Genomic DNA, 27494 nt, shown 5'->3' on the forward strand with positions numbered 1-27494 from the left:
CTAATACCAACCTCTGTGCATCACACGCGTAAAGTTTGATGTGCATAGCCTCCGTTCTCTGTGACAAAACAAAGCAAACACCAATAAACAACAAAACCCCCTGCTGATCCCTTTGCTTCCTGAACCCAGTGATTTGTGACGGAGCGTGTGTGCGTGTGTGGGCACCTTAGGATGATGGTGGAGAGACAAAATCAGAGTCTGTAGTAAGGGAATATCGCTTGAAAGACCCCATTCAGCATTGTGATTTTGCACGTGGAAGGCAGGGAAAAGCAAAGATTTGACAAAACCCGGAAAAGACTCCTAGAAAATACATTCTGTTTTATGAAATAAATTATAAAATGGAAGTATAATGGAATAAAAGCTGGAAGGGAAGGAGAAGTAGTTATCTGCCATAGTACAAGGGGCGGGGCCACTCTTCCTTGAAGAGAAAGTCAGCTTTATGGGGGAGAGTTAGAATTATGTCTGCTATTTCACTGATGATGTCTGCTCAGCTAATGGGTCACCCCTGCAACATAATCCTGTTTGTAGTGGTGTCCTGGTAACTTTTATTAACAAAGCAGTTTGGTGCTAAAGGCTGGAATACAGAAAGCATGGCAAGTAAGGCACTGGGGTAGTTTTCTTGTTGTTGTTTTTTTTAATGAATATAATTTATTGTCAAATTGGCTTACCTACAACACCCAGTGCTCATCCCAACAAGTGCCCTCCTCAATGCCCATCACCCATTTCCCCCTCTCCCCCACCCCCCATCCACCCTCAGTTTGTTCTCTGTATTTCAGAGTCTCTTGTGTTTGCTTCCCTCCCTCTCTGTTTGTAACTATTTTTCCCCCTTACCTTCTCCTGTGGTCTTCTGCTAAGTTTCTCAAGATCTACATATGAGTGAAAACATGTGATATCTGTCTTTCTCTGACTGACTTATTTCACTCAGCATAATACCTTCCAGTTCCATCCACGTTGCTGCAAATGGCAGGATTTCATTCTTTCTCATTGCCAAGTAGTATTCCATTGAATATTTATAAACCACATCTTCTTTATCCATTCATCAGTTGATGGATATTTAGGCTCTTTCCATAATTTGGCTATTGTTGAAAGTGTTGCTATAAACATTGGAGTACACGTGTCCCTATGTATCAGCACTCCTGTACCCCTTGGGTAAATTTCTAGCAGTGCTATTGCTGGGTCACAGGTTAGTTCTATTTTTAATTTTTTGAGGAACCTCCACACCATTTTCCAGAGCATCTGCACCAGTTTGCATTCCCACTGAGAGGGTTCCCGTTTCTCCACATCCTCGCCAGCATCTACAGTCTCCTGATTTGTTCATTTAAGCCACTCTGACTGGTGTGAGGTTGGGGCAATTTTCTGATTTGTGGCTTCAGGGTGTGAGAGTGCTTCTGTCACATGCTTTGACATGAGAAAATGTCAAATGCATGCCTTCTTTCCCTTGGTTTATGATTCCTTCCCATAGTTGACATGAATGTATCCCTGGGAGCTGCAGTCATTTTAGACAAGTCTTTACACTGTTACCTCTGAGTTGACTGGGTTCCTTCCTATGAACAGAAGTACGTGGACAGAGTAAGGAAAGGGTATTAGGACAGTGAGCAACTGAAGGAAAGAAGGGAGGTATCCAGATTGATTTTTAGCTCCGTTTATCCGCCCCCTTTGCTGTATAACTTAGTAGTTCTTCCCTTGAAAGGGATGAGATCAAGGGAAGATCTTCATGAGCAATGCTTCCTTAGATATAACCCCAAAAGATATAACTGGCAACAAAAGAAACAATGGATAAGTTAGATTTTATCAAGTTTAAAAACTTTTGTATACCAAAGAATACTATCAGCTGCGTGAAAAGGCAACCCATGGTATGGGGGAAATATTTTCAAGTCGCATATCTGATATGAGATTAATAGATAGAATATAAAAAGAGCTTCTACAACCCCACACTAACAATATAAAACCAAACATCCCTATTAAAGATAAGGCCTTTAACAGACTCTTCAAAGGATGTATATAAATGAAAAGTAAGTACCCGAAAAGATGCAGATAGTTACGAATCATTAGAGACATGTAAACCAAATCAACAATGAGATACCACTTCATACCCATTAGTATTGCTATTACCAAAAAAAAAAAAAAAATTGAAAATAACGCATGTTGATAAGGGTGTGGTAAAATTGGAACTCTTGTGCATTGCTAGTAGGTCTGTAAAATTGGCCACTCTGGAAAAGGGTATGGAAGTTTCTCCAAAAAGTAAACAGAATTGCCATGCGATCCAGAAATTCTTCCCCTGGGTAGATAGCCCAAAGCTTTGAAATCAGCAGCTCAGTCATAATTTATACAGCCATGTTCACAGCATCATTTACAACTGCAAAAAGAGAAGCAACCCTAGTGTTTACTGATGGAAGAACGGATAAACCAAGTGGGATATGAACGTGCCGTGGAACGTATTCAGCCTTCCAAAAGGAGATTTTGACATGTGCTACGTGCGGATGAACCTTGAAGACCTTATGGTGAGATAAGTCAGCCACAGAACTGTGCCCTCACAAAGGCAAATTTTATGTTATGCATATTTTATCAGAAAAAAAGGAAGGTGGAAACAGCCATAGAAGAGGAGGAAGTGACCGTGTGCCACGGTGACCTTAGGTTTGGAGAAGCCTCCTGTGATACTACGTGCTCTTTGGAGCTTCTGCCCTGAATGGCCACCATGGGAGGGGTTGTCTCAAGATGGCGGATACCCATTCAGACTGACCCCTAGAATAAATAAACACACATGGCTCAGACCTGAGTCCACACCTCAGTGAGGAGCCAGGATCTCTGGATCCGCAGTTTGAGGCAGACGAGCCACGTCTATACCCATCAGCCAACTCTTGAGAATCCACAACTGATGTAATAAAATTAATGATTATGATTGAAACCACTGGTTTTTGGAGTAGTTGTTATACAGAATTATTGTGGGGCAAGAGCGAGTAAGAGAAGGTTCCTGAAAGGTCAATATTTTTGGCCTTATGATGTAGCTAGTGACAAGTTCTTGAGTGGAGATGTGCTTAATCAGGATCATCACTGAAGGCCCCTAAGTTGCCCTTACTGCTTTGTTTATCATAGACTAAAAAGAGAACCTTCTGTAAGTTCTGTGTGACTCGTCCGGATCAGCCACCAGTCCTGTCAAAGCACTACTTAACAGGGTGCCTGGGTGGCTCAGTTGGTTGAGCGTCTGATTCTTGATTTCATCTGGGGTCATGATCCCAGAGTCAAGGGATCAAGCCCCATGTTGGGCTTTGCTGAGTGTGGAGCCTGCTTGAGATTTTCTCTCTCTCTCTCTCTCTCTCTCTCTCTCCCTCTCCCTCTCCCTCTCCCTCTCCCTCTCCCTCTGTCTCTCTCCCTCTCCCTCTCCCTCTCCCTCTCCCTCTCCCTCTCCCTCTCCCCTTCTCTCCTGCTTGTGCTGTGTCTCTTTCTCAAATAAAAACAAAACAAAAGCAAATAAAAACACTACTTAACTTCTTCTGTAAGGCTCTTCCTTGCACTTAAGGTCAATCCCAAGTTCCATGGTGTGGCTTTTTTGGTTTCAGTCTTACTTGTCCCATGACTTCCCCTCCCGTTTCACCTCTGGCTCTAGTCCCTCTCACTTTCACTGCTCAAATCTCAGTTTCAACCTCTTTGTCTTTGTCTGTCTCTGTTCCTCTCTCCATCTCTTAGTCTCTGTCCTTCCCCGCCTCCCCCCTGTCTTCCTCTTTTTCTTGTGGCCCTCAAATATGCCAGCCATCTTCCTGGAACACGCCTCCACTCTGAGATTTTACCAAAGTAGTTCCTGGTGGTCTTTCCAATAGGCTTTAATTCCAATGTTACTTCCTTAAAAGGGTCTTGCATGAACCCTCAGGCCAGGTAAGATGGTATACACTGTATTCGTTGCCATTGTTCTCCCACAGCACTCGGCATTACTGGCACTCAGCATGTCTGTCCTGTTCACTCTGTTCTCTCGATTTAGCTGGTACAAAAAACATCCCCCGAATACGGTATACGTGTGTTTAAGATATAATTGAATGAATTAATGCCTTAAAGTTGTGTCTCTGAGACCACTGTGTTCTCTTATCAAGATTCTCTGATGGGCTCTGCTTAGTAAAAAATTTCACCTCAGCCGCTAGAATGTTAAGTTGAATGAAAGCTTAGAGACCATGTAGCCTTAATTCCAAATGAGCAAACTGGGGTTCCTTCAAAGATCATTTCATTGGGGATACCTTTGTGAGTGCGCTCTGAACTGGATGGTTCTGAGAGAATTATAAAATGATAAGTGTTTCTGGGGCGCCTGGGTGGCGCAGTCGGTTAAGCGTCCGACTTCAGCCAGGTCACGATCTCGCGGTCCGTGGGTTCGAGCACCATGTCAAGCTCTGTGCTGACAGCTCAGAGCCTGGAGCCTGTTTCCGATTCTGTGTCTCCCTCTCTCTCTGCCCCTCCCCCGTTCATGCTCTGTCTCTCTCTGTCCCAAAAATAAATAAACGTTGAAAAAAAAATTAAAAAAAAAATGATAAGTGTTTCTGACCCTAACCTCTGGGTTTACTAAACAGGACATTTATTCTTTTATTTTTCTTAAAATGGTGATTTATTTTAAGGGAGGGGGAGCACAGAAAGAGGGAGAGAGAGAATCTCTAGCAGGCTCTGCCCTGTCAGTGCAGAGCCCAATAAGGGGCTCAGTCTCACAAATGCTGAGATCATGACCTGCACTGTATCAGTCTCTTGTGGATGCCAGAGATCCTGGATCCTCTCTTCAAGCTGGCTCCCCCATTCCCCAGTGATTGAGTTTCCAGGTGCTGCGGTCTCACATCAGTATACCTCTCAGGGAATTGTCCTTGAACACTGAGAACTGGCTCACCCAAGTTTAAGTTCCCCGTCCAGGGGCATAACCCCGAATGATTGGCCCATCTGGTGAATCAAAGATCTGGCCGCCTGGTCTCCCTTTGGAGAGTTCCAGAGCAGCCTGTGGGGCAGGCAAAGGTTTCTGCTGCAGCCTCATCTCAGTTCAGCCTCTTCCTCTCCCCAGTTCTCCCTCCCTCACTGTCTTATGTGTGTCTCCCAGGGGTACTCCCTCGTAAGTCTTACAACTCTCCTTTGCAGAGATTGGTTCCAGAGTGCCTAACTGAAGGAACCAAAGTAGAGAGAGAGAATGAGGAAGACATAAAGAGAGAACAAGAAAGAAAGGGGCATATTTCAATAATGGACTGTATTATACTACAGTGAAAATGAATGAACTGAACCCACCTGAATCAATCTAGCTCAAACCCAGAATCAAAATGCTGAGCTAAAGAGCAACCCACAGGGTGCCTGGGTGGCTCAGTCGGTTAAACATCCGACTCCTGATTTCGGCTCAGGTCATGATCCCATCATGGTGTTGTGAGTTCAAGCCCCGCATCAGATTCTGCACATTGACCTGCAGGAGCCTGCTTGGGATTCTCCTTCTCTGCCTCTCTCTCTGCCCCTCTCATTTGCTCTCTGTTTCTCTCAAAATAAAATGAACTCAAAAAAATTATTTAGACAAAGCAACTCACAAAACACTACAAAAATTTTTTTATATATTCCCATTATAATAGAATAATAAAAGATATATTTAAAAACATTTTGTATATATTTAAAAACATATAAACACTATATAAAAATAATAACAAAATATGTAAAGAGTATAAAGAGTCATGACCTTTGGGACAGAAGCATCCAGAAGAATGAGATTGGAGAGGAACGGCATAGCATCCCTAATTGCATCATTGATATTTTATTAAAACAAATATGGCAACAGGTCTTGATTTAGAAATGCTGGGTGGTGGGAACATTGGCTGCTTATTATTGTTATTTTACATGTTTTTTTTAATGTCTTAAATACTTTAAAATGTAGGGGGAAAAAAAGAAGAAATGGTTGAGTCTGCCTCATCCCCAGGTTGGCATCTTCTAGAGACAATGCATTCCTTGACTCACCCTGGAATCCCTGGGACTATGCATTCCCTGCCCCTGTGGTAACTGAGTCTTCAGACACCTCCTCAGTTCTTAGCAGGACAGGTTTCTTTTAATTTTTTTAAATGTTTATCTATCTTTGAGAGAGAGAGAGAGGGAGGGAGGGAGAGAGACAGGGCGTGAGTAGGGGAGGGGCAGAGGAAGAGGGAAACACAGAATCCAAAGCAGGCTCCAGGCTGTCAGCACAGAGCCCGATGTGGGGCTCAAACTCACAAACCCTGAGACCACGACCTGGGCAGAAGTCAGAAGCTTGACTGAGTCACCCAGGCGCCCCGGGGTAGGTTTCTTTTGTTTCCACTCCTAGGGCACTAACTGATGCATCATTGTATTAGATGTGTTACGTTATTACCCTCATTAAATAATAAATACGATAATGTATGGGAAAATACATTATAAACTCTGGAGAACAATATAAATGTTTAAAATAAGTTTTCCTAGGACCATAAACTTGTTAATCAAATTCTAAAATAGGAAGAAAAGTGTGGGCCTTCAGGACAAACAGATCTCATCTTGTGCTCTGCTTCAGATCACTTCTGTGGTGACCTTCTGCAGGACATCTTAGCATTGCACGTGAGGCCCAAATCGTCCTCCTAGCCTTACCTCCCACACTTGTTTCTTGGGCTCTTCGTCTCCCCTCAGTCTAGGCAGGCCGTCTAAGTAAAAGTCTTGTATGTTCCTCAAGGCCCAGCCCCAAATCACATTGTTTCCCGGGAGAAGGCATCCCTCTCTCAGCACCACATTCCTAGCATGACACCTTCAGTCCCGGGACAGCCTCTCTCACATGCGTGCACGTGGGGGCTACGTCTTACTCATCTCGCAGCTCCCCAGCCTCCAGCACGGACCGTCACTCGCAGTGTGAGGTCCCTCCCAGCTGGCGCCATGGGAACCAACATCTTTCTCCTTCCAGAGTTGGTCCGTTAGCCTCTGATTGGTTCAGAACAATGGGCCAGAGTGAAGCTGGCCAGGGCTTTCTCTAGGTTGGCCATTCTCATTCTCATGCCGTGATGGCTCCAAGAATGGGCGACTTTAGGGAATGCATAATTCCAAGAGACAGAAAAGGTTGCTGTTCCCCATCTGGATGCAAAGTCCCCTGCAGTGCACATCAACTGTACCCCCCAAAGGGATGCTGAAATTTCACTCTCCTGTCATCAGCCCTTGTGATCCTCCCCATGGCCTTCCTAGTCTGTTTGGCTGTGCTTCTGCAGGCACCAGACTTCCCCACCGCCCCAGGTTACAGACACTCCTGCAGTGATAGTACTCAGAGCCTCTCTTTGGAAGTGAGCAGGGAAGGAAACACGTATGGAGCACCTGCTAATCGTAACAGGTCGCTAATCCCAACATTTGACAGATGAGGTGACCAAGGTGCAGAGATGAGGGGCTTGGTCAGGATGGTACACCCAGAGAATGGTGGGAACTCCCGTCTGACTCAGCTTCATGCTCCTTCCCCCACCTATCTCTGCAGAGACGTCTTGTAAAATTTCACTCCAATCACCTGATTAAATCTCCCTGGAAACCACCCTCGACTTTTATGATCCAAGGCAAAATGACAAATGACTAAAGCAGAATAGAAATCATGCTTTAATCATCTCCAAAGCCATAAGATGCACATAAATGACTTTCCGGGGGTGGGGGGGAGAGTAACAGTGCTTTCAGAGGGCAGTGTGAATTCTGGCTGAATAATACCAATAACAATAACAATAAAACAGAGAAAGTAGAGACCATGTGGAGAAGGCTGGTGAGGGCTTTGACACAGTCAAAAGTTCACACTCAATGAGGGGCATTAATATTTCACATTGAATTCCTTTATTAGCAGAGGCACCTGAGGGTCATTTGGAGAGATTTTTTTTTTTCAGGTTACCAGCTTGACAGTCTATCTGAGAAGAGGCGCTAGGGATTCCCAAGGTCAGACGGAAGGGGTCTTCCAGCTAGCCAGACGGGATGAGTAGCTAGGGGTGGCCAGATAATAATTAGCAAGCTCATTACCACCTGCCAGTTCAGAACTGTGTGTCAACCCAGAGTCACTTGATGTTCATTTGCTTCTTGTGAACTGAAAGACAGGTGTGGTGAGATTTTTCTGACGACCCCTCTACCATTGTGACATCAGTGTGTGTGTGTGTGTGTGTGTGTGTGTGTGTGTGTGTGTGTAAATTCCTATCTAATTGAGAGCTGTTCAGGGAGGGGCTGTGTCTTTTTTTTTTTTAATTGTGTGGAGAGGGGAGTAATCAGGAAAACAGTGTATCCTGGAACCCTTCTGGAATGTAGAACATTGCACAAGGCAATGGAGGCAGTCAGGAAGCTCAGCATGGGTTCTTTTAATTTTTTTTATGAGGAAATATAAGATATTCTTTAATAGTGACACCTCCGTCAGTGTTGGAGTGGTAAGACATACACCTATATGTTGGTATGATGTTGCTTATGGGAGGATGTCAATTGCGTGATCAGTTGGACAGGATACATCCATTCATAGAATATTTGTTGAGAGCTTACAATGAACCAGGAAAACCTAGAAAGATGACTAGAAGGTGGTCACTAATGATGAGTAGGAGGGGGCACATCAACAAAGGATGAGGTGAGGAAGAAGGAGGCGGTATTCGAAGAGAGGCCAGGGTAGTAGTTTTCAGAAAATCCTCTTTGGCAGAGAATTATTCTTTTGGTGTTAAACCATAGACTCTGGAATCAAGCATACATAGAGTCAAACCTGCCTTGGCTATTTCCTGATTTTTTTGTCCTAGGGTCACTTGTTCAATCTCTCTGCACCTTGTTATTCTCATCTATAAGTGCTAATAGTAGAAATCCCATGTAATAATGTTCTTCTGAGAAGTTAATGGTAAGTCACATAAATTTCTTGACATAGTGCCTCACTTGTAAAAAGCAGTGGTTATACATTATTATGATGATTAGGATTAGGATTGATATTAAAATTAAAATCATCCTTAAAAAAGAATAAAAATCATCCTCAAGTCAAATAACTTTGGGAAACAATTTTTTTAAAATGTTAAATTGATTTCTTTACTGTTGGAATTTCCATAGCTTCCAACATACATTATACATCTCTGAGAACAGGAGGTTATAAACAGTACAGCACTCTTCTAATGCACTAGAGCACAGACCTACCTTCACCCTCACCACCATTGCTTTTTATTTTTGTTTCTGTTTTCTGATGATCTCCCAGGTCACATTTCCATAATGCTGGTCTGGGGGCAAAGCGAAAGTTTGGATCAGAAACCAACAAACAGTGTAGGGTTGGGGGTGGGAGACTGAGGGACAGAAAAAGACGATAAATTTTGAATAAAGAGAGGACAGGGAGAGGCAGATCATATGCACACTTATCTTTTTGTCTGGAGACAGAAGTTAGAAGTAGGTCGGCTTTTGGGCCCTTGATGTTGGGAAGTTTGCAGGATTAAAGGGAGTGCCCCCTGCCCAAGATAGTGGAGGCTGGCATTTATTCTAGCTATGCTTTGGCCTTTGCATAGACCAAGAAATCTAATGCTCTGCACTTGTCATGTTTCTGTCCTGTTTCCTTCTACCCAGACAGACGAGTCGTCTGGACTAGTATTTCAGTAGCAAAGGGTTCATCCATCCATTCAGCCAGTCATTTACTTGCTTGTTCATTCTGCTTTTCAACACATAGTTCATTCAACAAACTTTTGTGGACAGTTTACCTTGTGCCAAGTATAGGATTAGCTCCTGAGGACACAGATATGAAAAACACACAATCCTGGCTCTAAGAGAACACAAAGGCTCTGAGGACAGGATATGAACTTCAGTTTATCTGGGGAAAATCTTCATAAATGGCTATTACAGCACAATCTGGTGTCTTCTGTAATAAAGGTAAAGAAAGTATGTGTTGAATGCATAGTTTCTGTGACCTGAAGCATTCATTGATGCTGTTCCTTGCTTGGAAAATCTTCATAATCCTGCGTATTCTCCAGGATCCTCATCTGGTACTGTTCCCTCCACAAAGCCTTCTGACCACTTGGGGTAAGGCTGTTTCCATCATTGTTCACTGAAACTATTTGTCATTGGTCCATCTGTTGCCCCTCCTTTTTAGCTCTTGGATGTGGGCTGCCTTGCAGGTGATTTAATTGCTTTACACGATTATACTCTGGACAGCGGAAATCACATCTAACTTTGTACCCGTCACAACACAAAGAGCTTGTGACATATTGTGATGGTTTTAAAATGTGGCCATAAATTCCTTGACTCTCCTCCCTTCAAGAAGTGGAGCTCAATACCCCTCCCCTTGAGTGTGGGCTGCACTCTGCAACTTGCTCTTATGAACAGAATAAAGCACATGTGATGGTGTGTGATATCAGAGGCTGTTATTAAGGGCACTGCGGCGTATTGCTTGTCCTGTTTTGGGTCACTTGCTCAGGGAGGAAGCAGCTGCTGTGTCATAAGGACGCTCAAGCAGCCTATGAAGAGACTCATGGTTAGAAACGGAGGCCTCCCACCAACCATCAAAACTAACTTTCCAGCCATGCCAGTGGGCCACATTGGAAGCATTTCTTTCTTTCTTTCTTTCTTTCTTTCTTTCTTTCTTTCTTTCTTTCTTTCTTTCTTTCTTTCTTTCTTTCTTTCTTTCTTTCTTTCTTTTTTAATTTTTTAATGTTTACTTTTGAGAGAGAGAGACAGAGAGCGAGTAAGGAAGGAGCAGAGAGACAGAAAGAGGGAGACGCAGAATCTGAAGCCAGCTCCAGGCTCTGAGCTGTCAGCACAGAGCCCGACATGGGGCTCGAACTCAACGAACCGTGGAATCCTGACCTGAGCCAAAGTTGGACGCTTAACCAACTGAGCCCTCCACCCAGGTGCCCCGGAAGCAGTTTTCCAGCCCCATTCAGACTTTCAGTTGACAGCAGCCTGAGCTGATATTGACTGTAAACCCATGAATAATGCTAAGCCAGACCACTCAGCTAAGTCATTCCTGGATTGTTGACCATCAGAAACTGTTGAGATAATAAATGCATGCTATTTTAAGCTACTAAATATTAGGGTAATTTTCTACAGAGCAATGGATTACCAATATCCAATGCACATGTATACTTGCTCTGTGAAAGAAAGAAGCTACTTGTTTGACCATAAGGGACATCCATGTTGCTGAATCCTAAGATATATTTTAGTCTTCATTTTCCTTGTAATCACAATAGCACCCAACATGGACATTGAGTATGTCTTCCTTCTCTTTTAAAAATTATTTAAAAATATTTCTCATATAAAAAATGGGTTTCATGAACCCATTTTCCTTCTTAACTACACTCCTTCCTCTCGGGTAATTATGACCTTTTTTGCAACTTGCTTTTCTGTGAGCGCAGTGTTAAGACGTTTAGATTTATCTGTGTTGACACAGGTAGCACTGGAACATGCGCATTAACTGTTGTCTAGTTTCCATTCTATAACTATACCGCAATTTGTTAATAAGTTCCCCTTTGGGGGCATTTAGGTAGTTTCCAGTTTTTCACTCCTATTAACAACACTGCACTGCCATTCTTGTAGATGAATTCTTAAGTCTGTATATAAGATGTCTCTAGGGAATGTATTCATCTTTAGCTTTCTAGATATCACCAACATATTTTCAAATTGGTTGCACTCCTATCTACTTCCATCTGAGGTACACGGAAAGGTCCTATTTCTTCATATCCTCACCAATCTTTTGTATTACAAGGCTTGTTTTCTCTTCTCTTCCTTCCTTCTTTCCATCCCTCCTTCCTTTCTTTGAATCTGAAGTTATAGTCTTTGTTTAATCATTCGTTCTGTGTCTCTTGGCCACTTACATTTCTTTATCTGTGACCTGTTTATTTATACATTTTGACCAGTTTTGTCTTTGGTCTGTTGCATCTTTTGGGTTCATTGATGAGAATTATTTACATATTCTGTATGCTGATATTTTCTCAAAAGCTTGAGATTTGTTTTTCTAAAACTATGTTATCTTTTATTGAGCAGAAATTTAAAATTTTAACATAGGCAAATGTAAAATCCCTTGTGGTTTAGACATTTTATGTACAGTTCAAGAAATTATATACTTCTTGGCATGAAAAAATTGTTATACACTTTTGTATACATAAATTGTACTTTTTCTTCTAATTTTATTCTTTGGGTGTTTTTTTTTCATCTTTTTTTTATAGTTTTTAAAAGTTTATTTATTTTGAGAGAGACAGAGAGAAAGTACAAGCAGGGGAGGGGCAGAGAGAGAGAGAGGAGGTGGGAAATCCCAAGCAGACTCCTCACAGAGCCTAACATGGGGCTCAAACTCATGAAACCATGAGATCATGACCTGAGCCAAAATCAAGAGTCGGACACTTAACCAACTGAGCTACCCAGGCATTTCTCAATGTTTACTGAGATATAATTTATATATAACATTGTGTAAGTTTAAGGTGTACAGTGTGTTGATTTGATATTTCACATTTGGATTTTTATTCCATGTGTAATCTTTTGGAATAAAGTGGATGTAGATCTAATAAAGTGGATGGAGATCTAATTTTTTTAACTAGACAACTCATTTCCCCAGTACTGTGTATTGTATAGTCTATTCCTTCCCCACTTATTTATCATATTTAAGTGTCAAATGGTCATAGGTCTGTTTCTGAATTTTCTCTTTTGTTCTACTGGTCATTTTGATCTATTACTAGACAACTGCCACATTGTTCTAATTGTTATAGATTTCTCAAAGATTTTGATATCTTATAAATCATATTTGTCCTGTGTATTCTTCACAGTTCCGTTTTACAAATAAGTGTTAGAAACTGTTTCCAATGTTTTGTAAATAGTTTTTTTGTGATCTTTATTGGAGTTACATGTAACCTGCAGATCAATTTGGGGAGGATTGACATATTAGAACATATTGGACATATTGGAACTCAGTATTGGGTTTCTCCAATACACTTGGATGTCCCCAATTTATTTAGACCTTTTTAAATGTACTTGTAGAGTATTTCCCTTAAGGATCATGCAGACCCTATATTAGAAATGGCATTGTGAGTACATAAACTTACAGTTTCTGATGTAACAATTGTATAACATCATAATTTATTATTATAACAATGTTTTCCTTCAATTTTGATGAGCTTTCTTACTAATTCCAAAGAATTATTTGAAATGTCCTGAGATTTTTCTGCCTGGATTATCTTATTGTCTGCTAAAAGTAGCAGTTTTAGTTCTTCCTTTTTTGATCTTTATTTGATCTTTATACTTTTTATTTTTTCTTGTTTTATTGCATTGGCTAGGATCTCCTGTACAGTGCTGAATGGAAGTGACAGATGATAGCTTTGTCTTACTCTTGACAAATTCCTAATATTTCACTGTGTAGGATGGTGCCTTCTGCAGGTTTACAATAGATGTCCTTTATCTGAATCTTATTTCTCTTCATAAAATTTGACTATAGAATTATTTTTGTAGTTATTTAATGTTTAATGAATACATCTTCAGAATCTAACATGGATTCCTAATTTTGTGGCTGGCACATGATATAACTACTGAATAAACAAACGAATATACCCTAACTTGGTTTCTCTACACCTCCACTGAAGTTCAAGTAAATTTATTTCCTAGTCTTATCCCCTTCCTTTACCGATGGCATTTAATTTCACAGTTGGAAGGGACCTTAGGTATTTTCTCCACTAAACCCCTAATGTTTCAGATTAAGAAAGTGTGAATCAGAGAAGTTAAGTGACTAGCCCAAGGTAAGTCAGACTGAGGTTTTCAGGAAGATTTATGGCCCTTCTTGAGATGGCCGCCACCCACCTGAACAACCTCTTTTTTTGATATTCTGTCATATGTTTCTATGAATTACTCCAATATGCCATGCTCTCTGGTTTCTCTGGGTCTGTACGCTTGCTTTTCCCTCTTACTGGGACGATCTTCTCTTCCTACCCACTCATCTGCTTTCACCTATTTCCTTTTGATTCCCCAAGTCTTACTGCAAATACCACTTCTTCTAGGCAGTCTCCTATGACATGCTCACACTAAGTACGCTCATACTTATAAAATCTGTACTTTTCCTAGGATAGCACTTAGTATATTTTAAGCTATACTTTAAAAATTATCTACCAACACACTGGGATTAAAAATATTGTGTGGAGAGGCACCTGGGTGGCTCAGTCGATTGAGTGTCTGACTCTTGATTTTGACTCAGGTTTGTGATCCCAGGGTCGTGAGATCAAGTCCTGTATCGGGCTCTGTGCTGAGTGTGCAGCTTGCTTAAGATTCTCTCTCTCTCTCTCTCTCTCTCTCTCTCTCTCTCTCTCTCTCTCTGTGCCTCCCTTTACCCCTCTTCTCTGCCCATGCTCTTTCTTTCTCTAAAATTAAAAAATAAATTTTTGTGCGGAAAGTTGCAACACTTGCTCACACTTACTTTTCCAGGACCTAGCCCAGGGTTCAGTGTTTAAAAAATAGGCTGGCAATGAATATACTTGCAGTCAGTAAATGTGTATCTTTTTTCTTATAAGCATAAAATGTCCCGGCTTCCATTAAACTGGAAATTCTCGTTGGAAATAAAGGTGGGCCTCGCTTGGTGTGGTAAATGTGTTTCTGAAGAAGTAAATTGAATTACTTTTAAATGTTCTGAAAGAGATTGCTATTTAAAGGATCCATTTAGTAGAAGAGCCATTCATTTTCATGAAGCAAAGAATGTGATTATAAAAGTAAGCATTGCTTATCCTTCTGCGGCTTCAGGCTTTTGAGCCCTGCAGAGACTCAGGGGGGTTGAGTGCACCTACATGTGGTTAAGGGGTGTGGGAGTGGAAGTTCTTGCTGGACAAGGTTGGATCCTCACCCTAATTAGTACATTTTCATAAAATTTATCGGGTAGAATTTTGACCCCTCTTAATAGAGACTTAGTGTTTCAATCTTTCCACCTTATAGAGGCAGAAACCGGGATCACTTTTTTGCTTGGAGGAAATCTGTACGAATGGGCAGTCCCTAATATTACCACGTCACAGAATGGCAGGCCTGGAAGGGAGCTCTGAGGTCAACCTGTCCAGCTCCTTCGTGGTGCAGATGGGGAAACTGAGGACCAGGTGGTAAGTAACCCCACCAAAGCCCAACAATTATTTGTTGATGAGCTGGACTGCAGCACAGACCTTGGGACTCTTAGTCCAGTGCTCTGTGAGCTGATTTTCTTCAGAAGTTGAGCTGTCCCAAGGATTCAGATCCCTTAGAATATATGCAGTGTCTTAGTCGGGAACACAGAATTGGGAATCACAATGACATGGATTTCAGTCCAAGCCCCCTACTTGACATCTCGGTGACCTTAGGTAATTTACACTACCTCTAAGCATCTCAGTTTACTCATCTGCAAAAAAAAAAAAAGGTTCTAGGGTTACCTTATAGAATAGGCCCATCTCTTTATAAGGCGGCGTGCACGTGAAGCTTGTGTGAAGGCCTGCCATACAGCAGGAGCTCGGTGGCAACAATGATGGTGGTGATGGTGGTGACAACATTGTCGTTGATGATGGTTTTAATGATGGTTTTCTACCCTGCTACTTTCGTCCACTCTTCGCTAAAAGGGTGCAAGCCCATCTTCTCTGATCTTAAGATTTGGCCATAACAAAATATGGCCAAAATGACTCAAGGTGAACACCAAATTGAAACACTTGGCTAAAAAGAGGTGGTTCTAACTCTTAGTTAGATATAAATTGACTGCATTTAAGTTTGTTAAATGTTAATGTGCTGCCAGCAGCCTCCAATCTAATGGAACTGATGTCTAGCTCCTGCAGTAGAAAAACTACTGAAGAGAGACTCATTTGTTTTTCTTCTCTTTCCAAGTCTCTTCTCACCTCTGCCTGAAAATATAAAGAACCTTCGGTCCCCAAATTAATTAAGGAGTAAAAACGAAAGTGAAGCCTTACTTTAAATCCAGCTCTCAGCAAGGGTGAGAGGAACACTTGGTGGGTTCCACAGTTAAGGATGCTTATTGTATGACGTTCTCCCCTTCCTCTGTCTGCCAGCTTTGAACAAGGTAGGAAACGTGAGGCAGAGAGGACCTTGGGTTCCATAGTTTCTAGGGGCCTGCTCAGACAACATATTCAGACCGCTTGATTTTTGTTACATAAAATTCCTGTTTCTGCCTCTACACATTTTAAAAAAGAAAAATTAGCTGCTTGGCTGTTTCCCCATAAGTATCAGCTCACACAACATGGAAAGGGAGGGCCCTACTTTGTATCATGAGATCAGATGTGAGCGTGGCCACGGGCACTGGGAAGAGAGCCTTACAAAATGTTGGAATGATCATGGCCGGCTTTTCGGGTCTAGCGAATTTCTACCTGGAATCTGAAAAATACTGTGGAGCAGTTACTGATTCATGTGCTACTGGCTCATTCCGTGGGATCCCAGGTGAGCAAGACGTCATCTGGGATGAACACCCCGTAGTCTCACACGCATTCAGCTAAGCTGGCTGAATTCAGTGGTACTTTCTCCTCCTGCTTTGACACCACCCTTGCCTGGACCCTGGCATCTTCCTTTACTCTCATGTTGTCTTTGATTGTCCACTGTAACACTGCCACTTGGATGGATAGCTGCTCCCACTGCCAGTCCTAATGCTGCTCGATTGTGGTCTTCTTCCTCTTAGTTCCCCAACAGCACAAGTGAAGGGCTGTTTTGTGCCCAGGCCCACTCCTTGCTCCTCCCCCACTTACCAAGCATTCTGTCTTTAACCCATCCATCATGCTACTGCCCCTTCTACTTTAAAGACACTAGGGTAGGCCCTTTTTAGGGGCTCCACTGAATATACAAAGAATGCATCTCGGTCTAAAGGAAACAGACCACAGGGTGACCAGCAAGCAATTGGGTTTCTTTTTTGAGAGTTTGCAGAATGAACCAGACTTTTTGCTTATTTGTTGTTGTTGTTGTTGTTGTTGTTGTTGTTGCTGTTGTTTTTCAGAGACTTTTGAGACTTGAAAAGTTGTATGGAGTAAGGGGCCTAGGGCTGGGGGCTGGGCTACATGCAACTGATGATTAAATAGATTTAAGCTACATGCAACTGATGATTAAATAGAGCAGTGCTTTTGAGCAAAACTGGAACAGAACAGACACACGTAGGTGATGACAAGAAAAGAGCAGCAAGGTGAGAGCTTTCACTTGTCGGTGAGAGACAGACAGAATGGCCATATTCCGCATGCATGCATGCATGGCCCCCGCCATGCCCACGACACAAACGCTACACTCTCAAACACTCTGCCTTTGCTCTCCCCTCTCCTGCCCTCCCTTCGCCCCCTCTCCTCTCCTTGCCTTTTTTTCTCCCTCCCTCCCTTCTTCTTTTGGTTGGGTTAGTAGATTTATTTTCCTTAAAATCAGTCTTTCCAAGCACACATGTCTTACGCCTCTCTGTGCCATCTATTTGTTTATGGTGGTCCCCTTTGACATTTCTGTCCTCCTTTATTTTCTGAAAAACCCATAATCACCCTTGAAGATTCTGTTCACATGTCACCACTGCAAAGCATTCCTCAGTATCCCTGTGCCTGGAAATCATTTCCTTTTGTCGGGGGGTAGGGTGAGGAGGGTGGGGAGGGGTGGGGGCGGTCATGGGCAGCATTACTGCATTGTAATCCGCTATGATTTCTGGTCCTAGGACCCTTCACCTCACTTGCTCTTCATGTCCTGCGGATTAGAAAATAGTCCCTGGTCCTTTTCTTTCATAGTTTCCAGGAGGGAATCCAACTGATGACTATGGGTTAGTTCTCTTGATAGGATTTCACCCCTAGGGCATTTGCCCTTCCCTGTCCTCAGTAGGCTTCTGGTCCACTTTAGTGTAACCATGCCCAGCCCTGGGATTTGCACAGTCCGAGTGTTTCCACAAGCAGTGAATGAGTTATGGTGGAATAAGAAAAACATACTGCAAAATTATCATTCTGTTGTGTTTAAAATTTCATTTGGGGAAAGAATTTTTTATATATTTAATAGAAATCAATATAAGTGGTAAAGAGAAGCATATGATAGACGATATTCATACAAAGAAAACATTGCCATCCTTACAAGGATAAAACTTAAAAAAATGTAAGCGGGCACCTGGGTGGCTCAGTTGGTTACATGTCCGACTTTGGCTCCAGTCACGATCTCACACTTTGTGAGTTCAAGCCCCATGTCGAGCTTTGTGCAGACGGCTCAGAGCCTGGAGCCTGCTTCGGATTCTATGTCTCCCTCTTTCTCTGCCCTCCCCTTCTTGCGCTCTGTCTGTCTGTCTCTCAAAAATAAATAACAACATTAAAAAATATAAAATAAAGTGTAAGAGAATACCATTATTTGTATTTGCTACATCAGTGAAACCATTTGTAGTAAAGGCATCTACCTCCTGCATCATTTTTTCTGGGACTGCCCCCAATGACAAGTATGTGGCCATATTGGTGGCCTCTTAGTGACAGGACCTCAGTGGGTTGATGGGTTGGGGAATGTATTGTAAACCAAGTCAACCAAATTCGTCCTCCGAGGGTATTTTCAGTTTCCATGGGAGGATAAACACAATTGCTGTTTAGGGGTAAAGATGTAAGAAGTGAAGACGGAACGTCTCCAGCCACCGTATTTCATCCTTGTGTTACCTCTGCCAAAAGGAAGAAGCTAGTTTGAGAGACTAAAGGTGACTCTATTCTGGGAGAGAGAAGCAGAAATGAGGAATGGAAGGTAGCTTGGAATGTGTTTCCAATTATTCCGGAGACCAGCTGTGGTTCAGCCCTTCATGCATTTAAATGAAGTTCCTGATCATTTGTCCTTCCTGTTTAACCTAACATTTGGTTTCTGTCACTGGCCACCAAGCATCCCCATAATGCAGATGCTACCTCTGCTGCTGCCCAGTCAGGACTGGTTAAGCCTGCCCTCTCCTCCCGTATGTCCCTATCCGTTTCTCACCAACACAAGAACACATTTCAGAACACAAGAGGACCGCTAACATTGGTGCCACATTGCTTTTTGAGCAGTAGATCAGCCATTATGCTGTGAAGGTCACGGTTTAGACCCTGCCACTAACCGCAGGTGATACCCTGAGGCAGGTCACATCACAGACCTGGGTCTCTATTTCCTATAGCCTGTGGGTTAGATGTCATCCATGTCCAAATACAAATTCCCATGATACTACCTGAAAGACTAGTTAAGGGCTAACAAAGTTCAGAGTCTAAGCCAGGGTTGCCAGTAATCAGGCATGATCCTCTCCAGGGCTGGGGTATGCAGGAGGCACAAATAGGAATCTGGAATATTTGCTTTTCCAAGATTTACCAACCTCCCCACCAGCCCTCGCCTATTGTGATATACCCAGCGCTGGATCCCAGGAGAGAAGTTTGAAATAAACACAACAATTGCAGGTAAAAGCCTGCTCCTGGAGCAGGGACTGAGGTGGAGGAAACAGGTTCTGGGAGTAATAAATCCAGGTGAAACAGCCTTTCTCAGCCCCAGCCCGTGTCTCTGCGGCCTCCTGGTACGTCTCCTCATTCCGGATCTCTCCACTCCAGTTTATCCTTTGTACGGTTACCAGGGTGATGTCGCTGAAACACAAATCTATCGCAAATTGTTTCTGCTGAAAATTCTTCAGAGATTGTTTTTGACTCCAGGAAAAGCCCAAACTTCTAAACACGGCATTCAAAGCTACAAGGCCCCGAGGCCCTGCTCACCGTTCTCATTTCTCCTGTCTCCTGCTTGCAGGGCTCACGGAACAGCTTTCTGCTTAGGAATGGGCAGGGCTGTTCCTCAGTTCTGCGCCTTTGAACAGTCTGCTTCCTTTGCGAGTGCTTCTCCTCCCCTGCCCGCCCTCCCCTCCCCTACCTGCCTGGCAAACTCCTATCCATCTTTCCCAGCAGCTAAAAGAGCGCCTTCCCTGTGGAACAATCCCTCACCCTCCCGTCTCTCAAGCATTTAATCTCTGCCTCTGTTTTCACACTTGCCCTGGTTTCCTGTTTTTATTTATTTGCATGTCTGTCCCTGCCAGGCACTCCACAGCCTGGTTCATAGTAGCTACTCAAGATGTTCATTGATAAATAAATGCTTTTGAGCTACAGGATGAACCTAATTGTCTTCTCATTTATCGGACAAGGAGGAGGTTAAAAATTAACAACCGTAAGGTTCCCTAAGGAAATCGTGTAAAGGAACATCAGGAAATGTCAAGAATTTGGCTTTGGGGTCATGAACAAGGCCCAGGCTGTACGTTTTGTTCTTTGTTTTTCTGTGACTTGTTGAAGCTGAGCTATTTGACTGAATTAGTAATGACTGCACATCACCTGGTGAAAATCAAAAGGCTGCAAATAACCTCGGTGTTGTGAGTGTTAGCACTCTTTCTTACAAGCAGGATTTATGAAAATCTTAAAGGACTCTGGAAGAGTCACACTTACCGCGTGAGTGATATTCAGGTAACATTTTCAGAAGATTATGGCACTTCCATCAATCACTCTGACACCGAGTTTAATGGCCTCCACCCTCTTCTTGCCACCTTCATGTCTGATACGTAGATAAAATATGGGATGTAAAAGAATAATAAGATGTTTCCATGGCTTTGAAAAGAGGAACGTGTCTCTTGCCTAAAGACGTCGAGTCATTTGATTGCCCCTGCCTCCTCCAGGGCTGGGTTGATCTCCCTGGCTTGCACCCCCAGGTACTGCAACCCTTTCCTTTCCAGAAGCTGCACATACAGTTTGCAATATTATCATCAGTGCAAACATCAGCTTACTGCTTTCCTCTTCCGGTGGGTGGTAAGCTCTGTGAGGACAGGGGCCACATCCTCAGGACCTAGCACTGACTTTGCCATATGGCTTGCTCATGAAGCTCGAATAAAAGACCCTGTTCAGATAGCAGGTGCATGCGTGTGTGTGTTGAAGTGTGTGCATGCACATGAAGTACGAGGTGGGAACACCCCAGTATGAGTATGTGTAAGCGACGTGTGCGTGGGAATGCACGTTGTCTGCTCCATTCTGGTCCTCTAATGGAAATCAACAGACTTCCTGATCCCAACCCTGCCACTTTAAGCTGCAGATAGTCGCTAATATTCTTGGCAGGTATTGTTCAAACTGCCCTGTCTGCAGGAAGAACTCCCCAAGCTTTACTCTGCATAGTTTAGGTTCTGAAAACAATCTATTCTTTAATTGGTTTCCCAGGAGGAATGTATGGAATGATCTGGAATGTGCTTTTTAAAAACTACACAACTACACATCTCTTCCCTGTTCCCCTGGAGACAGAAGCACAGGACGCCCTCTCCACTCAGCTGAGCATCACCATTCCAGGGAATTGCCAAAGGCAGGGATCGCGTTGCCCTTGCCCACCATTTCACCCTCAGTGTTCAGAACAGTGCCTGACACGTGATACATGGGGGTGATATTTGCGGGAGGAATCACTGCATCTCTGCTGGTCATCTGTGCTCGTGCCTGCTTTTACTGGTTTGGTTTGAATCCTCGGTTCTGAATTCTTTGACTCTCATCTTGGTTTCCTTATTGTCAGTTTATTGCTGGGCACTCTTGCTCATCCCCCACTCCATCTGCCTGTATGGTCTCAGGGTCGTTCGTCATCTTGGGAGAGCACTCCCTGTCTCAGCTCCCTGGCGTCCTGGGACTGGTATCTTCTCCTGCCCTGTGGCTCTCGTCTAAATCTGATTGTCCCCCTTTTCCCCTCAGAATGAGAGATCTGGAAAATATTCGTGCTGATGGAACTGAACAATACACACAAGTGACACCTCCCCAGAGAGGGTGACTGTTTGCCTACTTAACAATTGCTTTCAGTGGCATTTGCAGTCAGGCCATTAGATATTGAATGGACATTAATCTCCATGAGAGGAAGGCCCAGGACTCACATCTTCGTCTAAAATCTTCTCCTTGGGCATTGTATCTGTCAGGGTTCTCCGGAGAAACAGAGCCCATAGAATGTGTGTACGTGCAGAAAGAGATTCTCTTAAGGAATTGGCTCATGCAATTATGGTAGATGAGAAGTTTAAAATCTGAAAGGTAGGCCAGCAGGATGGAAACTAGGGATGAGCCATTGCAGTTCAAGTCCAAAGGCCATCTGTTGTAGAATTCGTTTATGCTTGAGAGAGGTCGGCCTTTTGTTTCAGCAGATCTTCAACTGATTGGATGAGGCCCACCCACATTATGGATGGCAAACTGTTTTCTCAAAGTCCACAGATTTAAATGCTAAGTCATATAAAACAGCTCTCACAGAAACATCCAGGATACTCTTTGGGCACACAGCTGAGCACCATGGCCCAGCCAAGTGACACATAAAATTAATCATTACAGGCAGTCTCCGGGTAACCCTGGGTCTCCATTCCTTCACTGAAAAATAAGAAAGTGGGATTTGATGTCTGCCAACTAAAATAATGAATTCCGTGTTTAGGAACAAAACTAACAAAACAGAGTCCAGAATTCAGGGACAAAGGATGTTCAAACATTTCTACCTCTTTTGATGTCTGACATCTAACACAGTACCTGGAGCCTGGCTGGGAATGCTAATGGTTTGTGGATGGGACCAGAGGGCTGGCTTTGAAAGGAGCCCACTCTCACTTTTTGCTAAATGTCAGTGGGTGGCATCCTAATTTTAAGTTTAGACACGTTACAGTTTTTGTGTTACCGTTATTATTTCTTGCCTTTTATTTTGCTTATTGATTTTCACATGATTTAATTGGCCTTCTGGGCTTTGAAATCGATTTGGCGTTCTGTACCCAAATCAGTAATGGTTTTTCTGGAGCAGTTGACTACAGATCACCCCCTTGAGGCCTGCCCCTTTTGGTCAGCCCTGCTGCATTTGACAGAAAGGACATTTTCTTCTTTCCGTTAGTGCTTAGCATTTTTGTAGGAAGTATAGCATGTGACAAATTGCAGAGGCCGGTGGCTTCTATTAAAATACGGATCTTGTACTGGGAATATAAACTGATGCAGCTACTGTGGGAAACAGTATGGAGGTTCCTCAAAAAATTAAAAATAGACCTACCATGTTACCCAGAAATTCTTCTGGGCATTTATCTGAAGCAGATAAAACCCCCAATTTGAAGAGATACATGCACCCCCAAGTTCATTGCACATTATTTACAATAGCAAAGTTAGGGAGGTGACCTAAGTGCCTCTTGCTCATTAATGGATAAAGAAAATGCGGTATATATATAAAGGAATATTACTCAGCCATAAGAAAGATTGAAATCTTGCCATTTGGGACAACACGGATGGTGCTTGAGGATATTGTGTTAAGTGAAATAAGTCAGACAAAGATACGTACCATATGATTTTATTTATAAGGGAATCTAAAAAACAAAACAGACAAACCAAAGCAGAAATAGTCATAGATACAGGAAATAAACTGCGGCTCCAGAAAGGGGAGGAGTTGGGGGGGGGCGCGGGTGAAGTAGGTGAAGGAGATTATGAGGCACAAACTTCCAGTTATAAAACAAGTAAGTCGGGGGGTGTAATATACAGCATAGGAAATAGAGTCAATGATATGGTAGTAATTTTGTATGGTAACAGATGGCAGCTACACTCGTCCTGGGGATCATTTTATAGTGTATATACCTTGAATCTCTGTGACGGACACCTAAAATTAATAGGATTTTGTATGTCAATTATACTTCGATTAAAATAAAATATATAGACCTTGTGACTCTCCAAGGAAAGAAAGATGACCCATGATAAATGAGGGAGTATGTATCGAGCATTCAGAAGAGGCTGGAAGGGAATGTTGAAGTGTAAACACCAATAGCCTGTTGAATATTTGCACAGCCCTTAGTAGTGAGCCCGTGTCACAGGGCAAGCTTGCGGATTCAAACACCCAGGGGGCTGCGCAAGGAGGATTGACTATTGGTGGGCAGGGTCTTTGGCAAACTGTAACCACGCTAAAATGAACTCCCTTGGTGCCAGGTAGCAATGGGTGCCCGGTGCCTCCTGGAGGTTTCAATCAAACCCAGAAATCTGGGATTCTATGGAAAGTAAAAATTTTAAGCGCTGGCAGTTCGTTCAAGTTCAATGTGAGAATCCACATACCCTGTCTGCAGGCCAGGTCCCAGCCTGCCAATGGCTGTTTTATGGTCTCCCTCTGCCTACGTTTTACAAAATTGGGACGATACACTGGTCTATTGTAAGCAAATTCTCAAAAGGTGTTTGCTCATGATTGACGTAGAACAGGTTGCTAACCTGGGACTCTGAAGACTGCCTTTGGGGAGACAGGATTTATCCTGTAGCTGGTGAAGCTGAGGGCTTGGGATCCTCAACTGCAAGGCCCCTCGCGAGGCCCTGGGAGAGCCCTGGCAGTGTATATGACCCTATGGTTTCATGGAATTTGAAAAAGTAAGATAGTTTAGCTGCAGTGCTTTCAGATCATGGACTGTATCCACTCTCTTTCTCTTTTTCACACCTCCCCCAGTGCCCAGTGGTGGTAATAGTGACTGGGGGCAGATTTTGGCAACCCAGCTAGCAAGGCTCCTCAATCGTGGCTGTCTTGACACTTTGGGCCGGAGAATTCTTTGCTGTGGGGGCTCTCTTGTACGTTGAAGGATGTTTGTAGCAACCTGGGGGCCTATGCCAGTAGCAACCTGCAAACCCCACCCCCACACCCCCACAGTTGTGACAAACTTTCCTCAGGAGGGAAAAATTGAGCCCACATCCATTGAGAACCGTCGAACTAATGGGAGGTTAATTTGTGGATACATTTAGTTTGAGTTGTAATATAACTGTGTGGCTCGAGGTCATATTTGTGTCGGAGTTTTCATTATCGCTAACAGTTCCTGTATGGATATGAGTTCCACAAATACCTGTATTGCTGTTAGTTTCAACTTACCCAGCCTCATGACACCAAGGTGCCGGACCAGGTGACAGGTCCCTGCGTGGAAACCCATGGAGAAGCACATCAGATGGAGTCGAAAGAAAAGTTAGAAATGAAGGAGTCCGAGGCGCCTGGGTGGCTCAGTTGGTTGAGTGTCTAACTCTTGATTTCAGCTCAGGTCATGATCTCAGGGTTCGTGAGATAGAGCCACTGTGCTGTCAGCACAGAGCCTGCTTGGGATTCTCTCTCTCTCTCTCTCTCTCTCTCTCTCTCTCTCTCTCCCACACACACACCCTCTTGCATGAACACTCTCAAAAAAAAAAAATAAATAAACATTGAAAAAAAAAGAAATGATGGAGTCAGAGGCCAGTTTATGGAAATTTCTTTCAAATCTTACAAGTCATGTATGAAAGAGACTTGACAGGGAGTTTCTCAATTCTGATAACAATCCTAAAAATGTATACGACTTTACCAATGATGTATTGTTGACTTTGGAAGACAATTATCTAGTCTGTCAATAGTAAAAATAAATTCTAAACAAACATGCTAGAAGAAAGACTGTATTCTTTTTCTTTTCTCACTATTGGATATATTACATACTTTTCATCTTATATAGAGGGAATCAGAGTCTGTGCTTAAATCTACAGCTAAAAATATAGGAAGAGGTGTTAACAGAGGAGTGTCAGGTAGTTAATAGTATTATTTTTTCTGAGTTTTATGTTTGTAGGATTTGTCAGCATTTAAAATGTTTATTTTGCTGTGATTTATTCCTCATTTGAAATAAATATTTATTTAGTACTTAGTTTCATATTCATAGTTTTATAGATTAAAAAACTTTTTTTATATGTTTATTTATTTTTGAGAGAGAGAGACACACACACAGAGTGCAAGCCGGGGAGGGGCAAAGAGAGAGGGAGACACAGAATCTGAAGCAGGCCCCAGGCTCTGAGCTGTCAGCACAGAGCCTGATGTGGGGCTCGAACCCACAAACTCCGAGATCATGACCTGAGCCGAAGTTGGACGCTTAACCGACTGAGCCACCCAGGTGCCCCTATAGATTTTTTTAAAGAAGTCACATCTCCCCCACAATTATGTAAACTTCAGGCCCCTTAAAAAACCTAGGTTTGGATTTTAGATACTAAATTGTGATAGAAATCCCTAGAGCATTCATGCAAGTGACTTCTGGAGAGACCAGCTGTTGTGCCATGAGCCTGCCCCCTTCCCTCCCCGCCCCCCTCCCAGCACCAAGGTGAGGGAAAAGGATATCCTACTTTTTACATCAAATGAAAAAGAGGTGCTTCAACAGAACCATCCAGGAAGCTTGATGCTTAGGCCCTGCAGCCGGTGTGACAGCAGGGCCAGCATCTGACTCTTGGCTGGATATCTAAAAGAGAGAGCCAGTTCTGGCTAGCGGTCGAGACCCCTGTAGCCAAGGAGAGGTGATTGTATCGGGCCATCTACACTCACAGAGTTTATTAGGGGTAAAAATGACTGTTTCCCACGAGCCAGAAAGAAATCACATGCAGCTCTCTTCCTGACCAGGAGGGCACTCAGAGGCATGACAGAGCTCCAAAGAGTCCATGCGGTCTACTGAAAAACCAGGGGCTGAGGGGCAGCCTCTGGCCAAGGAAAATGTGTAATGCATCACAGGAAGCCCTATTAAATGTTCTCAGGGGAAATCTCTGAAGAACCCACAGGAGTGCCAATAAGACGCGGTGCCTTTGAATACCAGTCAGACCCAGGTGTGTGAGGTGAAGTTAAAAGGATCAGTCAAATAAGAAACTTCCTATTCTCTTTACCTCTCCTCCTCTCCTCAATCCCTTCCTAATCAAGGTTTGTGCTAGTTGGGGAGGAAGGAGGTAAGGAAGAAAGAAAGAGGGGGACACACTTCTTTGCACGCTGAAGGCGGCCGGTCTTCAGAGTTAACCTAGCAAGCCTGACCGCTTAACCTTAGACAGGTCTGCCTACATGGTTGACTGGTGACTGGGAACTTGGATTCAGGGAAGGTTTCTAGCCTTCCGTCTGATCAGAGCAGTTCACTTTGGCCTAAACTGTTTATGCAAACAATATGTTTTGTGCTGGACTCCTGCCTTCCTTATGGGCACCTGGAATTTTGGTACATGCTAGGCAAGGGCATCTGTGTGATGAGTCCCCAGAAAAAGTTCTGGGTGCTGCGTCTCTAATGAGTTCTTTTGCTTGGCAGCCTTTCATACGTATTGTCACGGCACATTGCTAAGGGAATTAAGCTCATCCCTTGTGACTCCATTGGGAGAGGATGATGGAAGCCTGCATCGAATATCTCCCAGACTTCACTCCATGTGCCTTTTCCCCTTGCTGGTCTTGTTCTGTATCCTTTTGGCACAATACATCTGAGCCGGGAGGGAACAACTGTCCATGAGACCTGTGAGCCCTCCTGGGAAGTCCTTAAACCAGAGGTGGTCTTGAGGACTTCCCAACACAAGGCCCTGGATGTGGAGACAAAAAAATTTACTTTCAGATGAAGCTCAAGGCTCTGATTATTACACAGACTATACTGAGTGATTAAACTAACACCACAAGTAGGCAGAAGTGCCATGAGGCCGATCAAGCTTTTGTGCACTGATAGGAAACCAGCCCTATTAACTCGTCTCATGGGATAGTAGAAAAGAGAAATGAAATCACGTTCTGATTATATCCTGTGAGACGGGCTTGTTCAACATGTTGATGTCCTACACGTTACTCCATTGAGTTTTCATTGTCACCAGCAGAAATAGAAAGGGCTTTACAAACAAGGAAACTAAAGTAGACGAGGGATAAAAAGACTTTCC

The 27494-nt window shown here is 43.2% G+C and overlaps 1 long non-coding RNA gene across 1 annotated transcript in view; it reads left to right on the plus strand.

The window, feature by feature from the left end:
- The window catches only part of LOC123383199, a 484670-nt gene that overhangs the window by 71396 nt on the left and 385780 nt on the right, over window positions 1-27494 (plus strand). The window contains exon 2 of the long non-coding RNA XR_006592690.1: window positions 14845-15002. This is a non-coding gene — a long non-coding RNA (uncharacterized LOC123383199). The remainder of the gene's footprint in view (window positions 1-14844; window positions 15003-27494) is intronic.

This window comes from Felis catus, chromosome F2 (genome assembly GCF_018350175.1).
Source record: "Felis catus isolate Fca126 chromosome F2, F.catus_Fca126_mat1.0, whole genome shotgun sequence".
In the NCBI taxonomy this organism is placed as follows: domain Eukaryota; kingdom Metazoa; phylum Chordata; class Mammalia; order Carnivora; family Felidae; genus Felis; species Felis catus.